Source organism: Mesoplodon densirostris, chromosome 4 (genome assembly GCF_025265405.1).
Source record: "Mesoplodon densirostris isolate mMesDen1 chromosome 4, mMesDen1 primary haplotype, whole genome shotgun sequence".
Taxonomy (NCBI): domain Eukaryota; kingdom Metazoa; phylum Chordata; class Mammalia; order Artiodactyla; family Ziphiidae; genus Mesoplodon; species Mesoplodon densirostris.
The window spans coordinates 27,247,764-27,259,432 of record NC_082664.1 but is presented as its reverse complement, the minus strand read 5'-3'; positions in this window follow the sequence as shown (position 1 = coordinate 27,259,432).

The window sequence follows — 11,669 nt, the reverse complement described above, 5'->3', positions numbered from 1 at the left end:
GCCCCCTCTCCCGGGACAGAGAGAAGCCCAGCCCCCATGGAGTCCTGCACCAAGCACAGTCTTTGCTGAAGAAGCAGAGAACAAGGGCCCCGCCCACAGAGGAGAACAAGGATTGGGGGCCATCGCCCCAGGGACCTCATCAGGCCTGAGCCCATCTGTGTCTGGGCCACCTGTCGGCACCACCAGCCTGTGCCTTGTCTGAGGCAGCTGACAAAGTGGAAGCCTAGGGCAGGGCACGCACCTCTGCCCACCCTGCTCCCCTCACTCTCTCCCCAACCTCTGCAAGCTGCCCACTTGGAACTCGGCTCCTGCCATGTCCCAGGCTGCCCAGGACAAGGGGGGTCTAAGCGTTTATGAGCTTCTCTCTCCCCTGGCTCCATAGGTCAGGAGGGAGGGATTGAGTGGGTGGGGGCAGGATTGGGTTGGGGGGGACGGAGTGCTGGAAAATCAGCCTTTCATCTTGGCTTCGTAAAGCAAACCCCCCTCAGCCCAAAGCTGGCTGGCATTGGCATGCGCCATAAATCTCCTGGATGCTGCAGCTGTGACTGGATTATTTATAGCTCCAGTGTTACATTTCTAACACGAAAATATCACACAAAGGGAAAGGTAATGAAATCTCACCTCTCCTGCACGTCCCTCTCTCCAAACTGCAGGGCTTTCCAGAAGCCCCTGTGGCTGAAGGAGGGGTGAGAGAGGCCCGCTGTCCCCCACCCTGCCTGCCTCCCTCCCTCCTCCTGTCAGTCACACACACATCTCTTCTCACCCCTGAGTTCCCTCTCACACACACTCTCTCCCGTTTCTTTCCCTCTCACGCATGCATTTCCTCACAGATGCACAGACAATCCTGTTCTCTCTCCCTCTCAGCTTGCCCTGCGCGAGCCCTTCCTACCCCCCAGACACACACACACATCCTTGCCCTTTTCCTTCCACCACTGCCGTCTCCCCGCGTGACTCACTCCTTCGCTCGCGTGTTTGCTGTTTTGCTTTGTCAATGAAGACACCGGCGCATTAATTACCAGGCCTGTCCTCTGCAAGGCACCTCAGCTCCTTGTCAATAGCGGGTGGAACTGTCAGCTTACATTCATCTCGCTCTGCCTTTAAAACTCCTGTGAGCCTTGCCTCCCCAGGGGGATCCGTGCTGTGGCACATGGCAGTGAGGACACGCACCCCTGGGCTTGACACATACAAACACATTGAAAACAGGGGCCATAGAACATACCTCTCACCCTGCGGGAGGGAATATCAAAGGATGTGCTCTGGGAATCGGAGGCCGGCCCAGGTGCAGAGGACCAGGAGATCCTCCTGCTGCTTCCTGTGTGACTGTCTTGGTGGTGTTATGCAGCATCAGCCTTACACAACCCCACAGGCACAAATTGGAAACTCTGAGCCCTGTGCAAGCTCCCGTGCAGAGCCAAGGCCCAGCCCCCTCCCCGCCTGGCCCCCTCGGCCTCAGTGGCCCAGGCCCACAGAAGAATAATCAGAAAGAGGCACCGCGGCCCAGCCTGACATGGCCCATGATCCCTCCCATCCAGACAGCCACGGTGGCTGGGGATTCTGTGTGTGTGTGTGTGTGTGTGTGTGTGGTGTGTACTCGCATACTTCTTGTACTGGGATGAGGGGAAATCACAGACAAGGACAGTTCATCCTGGGCTAGGGGCCAAGGGAAGGGTCTGGGGACAGAAACCCTGCGACTCACCATCAGGGTGGCATTTCCTGGAAAGCTCTGTCCTTTTTTATATTAAAAATACTCCTGGCTTTTGCTATTATATCTGTCATCATCACAGTATAAAAATGTATTAAATTAATTATAATTAAATGCTTAATTCTTTTCTGAAATCTTTGCTTAAATATTACCTTCTTGGAAGTTGAGTCTCAAAAACCCTCTGACTCATCCCAGAGACTCTGAGGGCACAAAGAGCCCAGTTAAAGATCTAGGGAACCAGTCTACGGGATAAGGATATGGGGTATGAAACTATAGTGTAAGCATAAGAACGGGGACTCTTGGACTTACTTACATTCTGGCTCTGCCAATTATTAGCTGTGTGACCTCAGCTAAATCACTTAACCCCTCTGTGCTTTAGAACCTTGACCTGTAAAATAGGGATGATAATAGCACTTGTCACACAGGGCTTTTATAAGGATTAAATGCATTAATGTATATAAAGTGCTCAGAACAGTGGCTAGCACAATACAGATGTTTGCAGTTGTTCTTCTGTAGAAGACCAACATGAAGCCACTGGATCAACCGCAGGGACTGAAATTAGAGACCACTCCTGCCTCTCTCCTAGGATGTGCTTCTGGCCCCAGGCCCATGCCTCACCTCCAGCTGCAGGCTTCTAATCGTGCATTCTATCTGCAACGCAGTCAGTCAGAAACATTCTTCTCTATTCCAGGCACTGTTCCTGGACTGGGCATTCAGTATCACACGAGCCCTTCTGGAGGGGGAGGTGGAAACATGCCAGTAGCATCTGAACCGCAGTCAGAACCGAAGACCCAAAGATGAGTAGTTGTCATCCTTTTTTTCAGAGTCCCTGCCTCGCTGCAGGGAGCCAGTGGTAGAGAGAGAAAAGACTGAGGGCACTCAGTGTGGTTATGACATTGTCACATGGCCTGGAACACCCTAGCCTCACGTATATATCAGATCTCTTCTTTGACGTCACCTCCTCTGCAGGGCCTTCCAGAACCAACTGAGTGAAACAACAACACTCTCCCCATCCTGTCAATCACTCTCCCCTTCCCTACTTTATCCATCTGAATAGCATATGACATATGCTGACATATTTTGACGTATTTATTTGTTGTTGGTGTTCCCCACCAGAATGCAAGCTTCCTGGAGACAGGCCCTTCATTTTGCTTTCTCCTGAACACCCTGTGCTTGCAGAGACAGCGGCAGAGAGTAGGTGCTCCATGCGTGTCTGCTAAATAAAGGAACTGTGGGCAAATCACTCTTTAATGTCTTGACTTTCCCTTCGGTGAAATAGGTGAGGAAGCCCCATTCTCATTTGCCACGTGGGGAAACTCTAACTTGAAGAGAGGTAATACAGGGCTTCCCTGGTGGTGCAGTGGTTGAGAGTCTGCCTGCCGATGCAGGGGACACGGGTTCGTGTCCCGGTCCGGGAGGATCCCACATGCCACGGAGCGGCTGGGCCCGTGGGCCATGGCTGCTGAGCCTGCGCCTCCGGAGCCTGTGCTCTGCAACGGGAGAGGCCACAACAGTGAGAGGCCCGCGTACAGCAAAAAAAAAAAAAAAAAAAAAAAGAAAGAAAAAAAGAAAATGGCAGGTCAAGGACTCAGCCAGGCTATTTCAGGGCCAAGCAGGAACAGGTTAAGAGAGGTGAGGGTGCCTGGTGGTTGTGGCCAGGGCAGGCGGGGAAGAGGGCAGGGGGCAGGGAGATGGGGAAGGGCTCCCATCCGTGTATTTTGAGTCTCGGCAGCACCAATAAAATGTGCTCCCTTGCCCCCCGTGCTCCCAGTTATCAAGGCACTGGATGGCACACTCAGAGAGAGAAATTTGCTTTGGGCCGAGGTTTCTTCCAACAGAGCCCAGAGAAGGGCTGGAGGCCTGACCAGTGGGGCAGAGGCCAAAATCACAGTATCAGGGAACTCTACCGTCAGACCCAGAATGGTCTCATTCCTGAGTCATGCTTTCCTGCCACCTTAGAGCACCTCCTAGCACTCATGTATTCTGCACAGGGTTGTTTTTTCATCTTAAACCAGTAGACAAATAAGACCTGGGATTTTCCCTTCCCTGATCAGTGAACTCCTATTCACTCATCAAAACCCAAGCCAAATTGTCCAAGCTAAAGCAGTTGCCCCTCTATTACCAAGTTTTGTGTTTCTGGAACCCTTCCCCGATAGCTTGTAAGCACACCAACAAGGACTTTGGCTTATTTATGACCACATTCAGAACGCTGAATAAGTGATAATTGACCAGATGACCCAACAAAGCAAGGACAATCCATGCTTCCTGGCTCTGAGAGCCTGATTACATCTCTCATTCCTCCCCCCATAAGCCAGGCATCTGCTCAGCTGAGGGGACAGGACGTTCCTGTTTGGCAGGGACCGTTCCAGGTTTTGATGACCTGCCTCAACCAGACTGGTGTCTATTCCAAGTTATTGTTTGTGCATACTCGGTGGGGGGGGGGGTGCTGAGGGAAATGGTTACATAAGCCAGAGAGACCGCATCCGCCTGCAGCAGCCCTTCCTCCTGGTGCCACGGACCCCTGGCTCGCTTTAGGCGAAGGTTCCTCATGTTTTCCCCCAGCCTCCAATCTCCCCGCAACCACCTGGGCAGATTAGAAATGCGAACTCCTGGAAATGGCCAGGAGCTCCTCCCCTCTGGGGGACCCTGGGGTGGAATCAACTGGGAGAATGTCACTGCTCTTGTCTGACGGTGTGAGCCCAGGGGCCCTGCACTCTGGAAGGGCAATGGGTGTGTTCCACCCTGGGCCATGCAAGCTTCTGCTGCTCCCTCAGCAGCCCAGGCAAAGCCAGTTTCTTGATCACCGCCCCCCCACAAGGCACCAGTAAAGCAAACCTTGACCCATCTGCAGCCTCTCCCCTGTAGCTTAGAGGTCTCAGGGCTCTGGGACAAAATTCACTTTACCAACATCCTAACTGCCCAGCTGGTCACTCCCACAGCCACCTTCACTACTCCTCAAGCTGACTTCTTCCTTTAGGAAGGTAATAGCATCAGTGCGTCAGAATTGACAACTATAGACGACTTCACAGTTTACAATAATCAATCGTCTCATTTGACCCCCTTTATAACTCTTCAAAGGAGGCACTATTCTTCTTACTTAACAGAAAGAAATTCAAGGCTCAGAGTGACTTCTCCAAGATCACTAGTACAGAAGAAACATGAAACCCTTCTGTCTAATCCCAAAGCCTGAATGAACTCTTTCCAAATACCCCCCCATCAGTGTATTTCATGGGCTTTTCTGCGGGAAGCCCCTGCTGAGGAAAGAAACATACAACCTTAATCCCCTAGAGCCGCAGGGACAAAGCTAAAACTCTAAAAAAGGGCAAGACACAAATCTCAAACTCCACTCTCAGCCGGTATCTTTCCTTCTTCCTTCCCTGAGCCTTTAACCAGAGTGGCTGCAGAATGAGAACCCACAGCCCCTGACCTCCCAAGGAGACTCCTGGAGGCTGGCCTGAAACCCACATCCCCAAGGCCAAGGTGACAAGGGGCTGGAAGTATGGGGGAGGACTCAGATTGTGCCTGATTAAGAGCACGGGCCTGCAGCAGAGTCCCTGCATTCAAGTTTCACCTCCACTTCTGTCTAGTGGGGGGGGTCATAGTCCCTTAACCTCCCGGTGCCTCCATTTCCTCCACTGTAAAAAGAGGGGACAATAGTAGCTCTTTCGTGGGTGCTGTGAGGATAAAGTGAGATCATGCCCAGAGGGCACTCGCTGCAGGCCAGCCGTGTCCCTAGCGCTGCAGATGCGGGGCCCAGAGATGCAAGGAGTGGATGGGAGACGGGTTTCCGCTGAGCACTGCTGCTCCGTGACCTTCAGCCAGCGCCTTAAAGCTCTCTGGCTCAAAGGCTCATCTCTGGGATGGAAGATGCTTTGCAGCACTGCCTTAAGGCTTGGAAGTCAAGTAAGGAAAATGCCTTGCACATGTAAAGTGCTCAGAATCCACCAATCCTTTCTCTCTCTCTCCTGGAATGTGAAATTTCCTCCAGAAAACATCTAACCTCAGGCTTTGGTTTATCATCGAGAGGGATATATAGCTTCGTATGTGCCACACCAGACACAGAAATAAATGTCCCTTTCCTTGAGGAGGTGAAAGGGGGATACGCTGGATGGGTGCTGGGTAGTGTGGGGAGAAAAAGAGCTGAGCAGGAAAGTGGGCAGTGGCGGGCAGGCAGGGGATGCAGAGGTGCCTTCTGGCTTGATCAGGGGGTGCTCAGGGTAGGTGCACCCAGGAGGTTGGGGGCCAGTCCTCATGCCTCACTCAGGGAAAAGGGAGGAGCCAGAGCAAGGCCCACAGGACTCTCATCCACCGGCCTATTGTTTGCTGCTGACATTAGGGAAATGACCTGCCCGCTTTCTGGGCCTGTTATCTCTCAACAGCATGAAGTGCTCCGAAAGGTCCTCCCACCTGGAATTTTCTGGGATGCTTGGTATCAGCCCCTTTCTTTGGGACATTCACTGGGGGTGCTAAGGAGGCGTGGTCTTCCTGCTTGTCCGCGGCCTCCTGCCTGCCTCCTCTGTCTCCCACCATCTCACCCTCCTACCCTCTCCTGCTCAGACACACAGGGTTTCTTTTTGACCAGGGATTATAAGCAAGGATCTGGAAGAGCCAGTCTGCAGAAGTTCCAGCACTTGCTCGCCCCTCCCCCACAGCGGTAAGGGGAGGAGCTTGGGGCAGGGAGCCCAGCCCGCAGGTGTGGAGTGACGGGCAGCAGGCCTGGGCACTAACGCAGCCCAGCCGTCCTTGGCCAGCTGGAGGACTGGACGAGGGCCCGCACTGGCCCTGGCTGCTCTGGTCGGGAGGACAGGGTGAGCCTGTGGCAGGGGTGGGGTGGAACCTTCTGGGTTTTCCTGACATCACCTCTTCAGGAGGGGCTGATTGGCCCAGGGCTTCCCTCTCCCCTGGGGAAGGCTCTGGGCAGAGTGGCCCAATGCCCTGTATTGCAGGTCAGGCCTCTGTCCCGCTCTGGCACAGGGGAGGGGGCAGGCGAGGCCAGGTTACCGAACAGGCAGAGTAAGCATGTGCTCAGGGCACTGGCAGGAAAAGGGCATCAACAAAGGGTTTTGGTATCGTTTGTTTTTTTTAAGAGCTAATTCTTAGTATTTCAAAAATAGCAAGGAAGTAGTCGTCCTGGGAAAAATCAGAACTTCATTGGACTTTGTCACCCCGATTTAAGGTTTAGGGTGGTTTTTATTTTGAATTTGTATGTGAGTGGGTGGGGGGTGGTGCATCTTAACCTCTCAGCTCTGAGGGACGCTAAAGGTCTTAATCCAGCTCAGGGTAAATCAAGGATCAGAAAGGGGGTGGGGATAGGACAACGGGGTGTTGAGGAGGAGGGAACACGTGACCTCAGCCCACAGCTATATCCCCTGGACAGGGAGGCCTACCGGAGAGAAGGGGCACTGCCCTATTACACAGGGAAAGCTGCTCTCCCTGGAGAGGATCTGGGGATCTAAGGTGTGAGAGAGTTGTGGAGCGAGGGGTAGGATTGCTCAGGCCCCAGAACAAGGCCCGACAGCCTGGAATTCCCACCTCTGGGCCAGGGCCCGGATTTGTTCTCCCTTTGCTCACTCTGGAAATGAAGTGGCCAAAGATGGTGGCCCCTTTGGAGGGGGAGCTGGCAGCCCATTTCCTGGAAGACAGTTCCAAGGATGGCACTCAGCCCTCTACATCCCCTACAGGGTAGTGCACGGACATTGTGCTTTTTCTCCCATTGTCTCCTAGAGTAGGAGCATGTTATTCCCAACCCAGCTGCCTTCTGGGCCCAAGCAGGCACCCACCAGCAAACATCTGCTAAGCACCTACTACGTACCAGGCACTCTCTGCCCATTACCTCATTTAACCTTTCTGTCATGTGGTCACTCTATCCACAGTCTGCAGATGGGGAAACAGGCTCAGAGATGTCCAGAGCCTGCTGGCGAGCACACAGCTGGCTAGTAGCAGGGTGAGGACACAAACCCAGTGGTCTGACTCTGTCGAGCATGCTCCACTTAATACCACAGGTCTCACCCCAGCTCCAGGCCTCCGGAGGGACAGAGCCCCATGCAGCCTCCCTCATCCCTCTCTGGGCCCATCACATCCAGGGCCAGGTGCCAATGTGGGCCCTGCCACGTTCATTATGGGCTAGGAGACAGACAAGCACCTCAGGCCCTAGAACCTGAACAGGCTACATAACTTGCAGGGCTCAAGCCAAAATGAAAACGTAGGGCTCCTTGTTCAAAATTGTGAAGAATTTCAAGATGACAAAAGCAAAGCATTAAACTATCCTTTTCGAACATGGTGCTCAGTGTTACTGCACAGGTCCACACCCATAAGCCCGTCCTGCCCAGAACCCACACAATCCGACAAACAAACTTCTTCCTTTACCGGGAAATCCCATCTCCAAGTCAGGTGGGTTGGATTTCACAGTCCCCAAGAGGACAGACCTTGGGAAGTAAGTTGCCCACCAGGGTCTGCCCCGGTGGCGCAGTGGTTAAGAATCCGCCTGCCAATGCAGGGGACACGGGTTCAAGCTCTGGTCCGGGAAAATCCCACATGCCGTGCAGCAACTAAGCCTGTGTGCCACAGCTACTGAGCCTGCGCTCTACAGCCCACGAGCCACAACTACTGAGCCAGTGTGCCACAACTACTGAAGCCCATGAGCCTAGAGCCAGCGCTCCACAACAAGAGAAGCCACAGCAATGAGAAGCCCACGCACCGCAAGGAAGAGTAGCCCCTGCTCGCTGCAACTAGAGAAAGTCCGTGCGCAGCAACGAAGACCCAATGCAGCCAAAAATAATAAATAAATAACAAAATTTCCCACCAGCCTGGATGCCCTGCCACCAGTCCTCAGATGCTCAGGATCCTACACTCTCATCTTCCAAGTCACATCTGCATGTAACTTGGGATCTGCCAAACTCAGCCCATAGCGTGCTGTCTTAGGTGGGGTGCAGCATGTGGGCCCGCGGATATCTAACAGTGCGGGTTATGAGCAAACTCTCCACTTTCCTTTCCTGACTAATTCATCCTCGCACCTCCTCCTTCACTCCGTCCTTAATCCTTGCTGGAGACGCCCTCTTTCCTCATCTGCCCAACAGTTAGTAACCATCTAGGTACCCTGCTGAGGCTCCAGGGATAATATTAATAATTTCATTCTTGAACAGTACCTGGCCCCTGCTCCATCAATGTCCGTAGAAGTGGCGGAGGTAGCTTCTGTATAACAAGTGTCACCCAGGTGCCTGGCATTGCTATAGGCATGTCCACTCATGCACATGATCTCACTTCATCCTCCCCACAGCCCGGCAGGTGGGCATCACCACCCCTTTGGCCTGGGAAGAGACGAAGGCTCTGAGAGGAACATGCAGAAGGTCCCATGGCAATGGAGTGGAGCAAAGAGACTGGGATCTGGTCCCAAGGGCTGCTTCAACTCCAGCACAAGCTGCTCTTACACCTGCCTGCAAGGTGCCGTCTGACCCAGGAGAGGGCCCATAAATAGATAAACACTGTACAGAAGGGCCAAGGACTCCACAGATACCTCCAGCAGCTTGTGCTCGCTTCCTCCCTCCGCTCCCAGCGTAAGAAGCACCCAAATCTGTCCCAGGCAAGTCCCTCCACCTGTGCTTTCTGTTCACCAAGCCCTGCTCCAAGTGTTTTATGGGCATTTACACATTTGATCCACCCAGTAGCACTAAGAAATGGGTACAATTCTCATGCCCTTTTCTTTGTTGTTGTTGTTTTTGCGGTATGCGGGCCTCTCACTGTTGTGGCCTCTCCTGTTGCGGAGCACAGGCTCCGGATGCGCAGGCTCAGCAGCCATGGCTCACGGGCCCAGCCGCTCTGCGGCATGTGGGATCTTCCCGGACCGGGGCACGAACCCACGTCCCCTGCATCGGCAGGCGGACTCTCAACCACTGCGCCACCAGGGAAGCCCCTCATGCCCTTTTTTTTGGCGGGGAAACTAAGGGACAGGAGGACAAAGCAAATGAGTGGAGGCGCTGGGATTTAAATCCAGGAGGTCTGGTCTTAGGTCTGGTCTTGACGACTACACACCCCTGGAGGCACCCTGCCTGGACTCAAGTCCTGGCACACGGGCAGCACTCCATGTTAGCTGTGCAACGTTGGGCAAGCTACTTACCGTTTCTGTGTCAGGGCCGTTCATCTGTAAAATGAGGATCATAAGAGCACCTACTGCATAGGCTGTTGTGTGGACCAGGTGGGCTAGCAAATGCAAAGCGCTAAGAACGGTGCCCCGCACACAGCAAGCACTTAAATGGCAGCTATTATTAATCCGACTTTCCAGTACCCTATACTGCCTCTCCTGTCTCCTCCCCTCTTGGAGCCTGTCATTCATTCATCCCGACCCCGCTCCCGGTATATTCAACCTCTCCTTCTAGTTCTTTCCCTATAAACATGCTTATGTCTCCCTCAACTTGGATCAGAGAGGCTCCCGCCCCCTCGCCCCCTGGCTGCCAGGTTCACTCCTTCCTTTCAGAGCCAAGACCCTGGGACAAACTGGGCCTTCTGCTGTCCCCTTAGTACACTGCATCCTAGCCTCTGTCCCCTCCACTCTCTGGCCAGGGTCTCCAGGCACCTCCCTGCTGCTAAATTCAACGGACACCTTTTGGGCCTTATCTTCCTCCATCTCAGCCCAGCGCCTGACGCTACTGATGACCCCATCCGGTGGCATCTGCTTTGGCAGGCAGGACGCCACTTCCTGTGATTGTCCTCCCTTCTCTCCTGCTGCCTTTCTCCTCCCGGGCTCCTCCTCTCCAGCCCTGGAAGGTGAGAACTCCCAGCATTCCATCCTCTTCTCAGTTTCTGCCCACTTTCCCTCAGGGACCTCACCTAAACTCACACCTCTGACTACCACCCACAAGGCAGACAGCACCTCTCAGTTCCTGCCCAGACCTGTCTGCACAGCCCGGGCCTGCAGGTCCACCCTGAGCTGGCCCATGGCACCTCAGGCCAGCGTCTCATACTGACCAGACCTCTTCCCCTACCCCTGCACCCCGTGCCGCATTCCCTGGGCCCCTGAGCTGAGGATGAGCCTGCCTCCTTCCTTCCTCTGCCTCACCCTCAGGCACCTGCCAGCTCTCCTCCTGACAGCCCTCAGATCCGCCCCCCCCAGTCCCGCCAGCCATCACAGTCCCTCCTGAACTGGCTTCATCACCTCTTGCCTGGATCACTGCAGTCGCCTCCTAGCTGGCTTCCCATGCTTGCTTCTCCTGCCGGATAATCTAGTCCTCACACTGCTGCCAGAAAGACATTTCCAAATGGCACATCAGACGGTGTCCCTCTGCTCACACATCCTTCAGTGGCCCTGCGTGATTAATTCCAAGTCCCTCAGCTTAGCTCACGAGGTCTCGCTTGCTGGTCCTACCTCACCTCCCCGCAACATTCCAGACCAACCAAGCTAACTCTTCATCCTTCTCTGGCAGAAACTTACTCTCCTGCCCCCTAGCCCCTTTCTCCCCTCTCTCTCCTTCCTTCACAGGCCCCACTTTCTGGAAGGGGTCTTCCCCAGTGATCCAGATCTGTGCTCCTGGGGCCCCGTGGTCACAGCACCTAGCCATCCCCTCCCCCTCCCAGCTCTGAGAGTGTGTATGTGTGTGTGTGTTGTGGGGTGGGTGTCAGTGATGGGCGGGGCCTGAGCCAAGCACCAACAAGGGTAACAACAGTAACCAACGTGCACTGGAAGCCACCAGACTGGGTTGTGCTGACACTGACATGCACTATCTGTTTTAATTCTTCCAATAACCTGGTGAGGGGTGTTCCCATCGACAGGGAGGACACTGAGACCCTGAGAGCTCAAGCAACTTGACCAAAGTTAACAGCAGAGCCAGGAGTGGAACCCAAATGTCAACGGATCAATGGTTGTGGGGTGAACCCAAGACTTCAGTGAAGCGTGGACCTTTGATAAGTGTAGAAGGAGAAGCAGGGGGCGAGCGGAGGACGAAGGCGAGGGTAGCAAGACTGCAGAGCGGAAGCG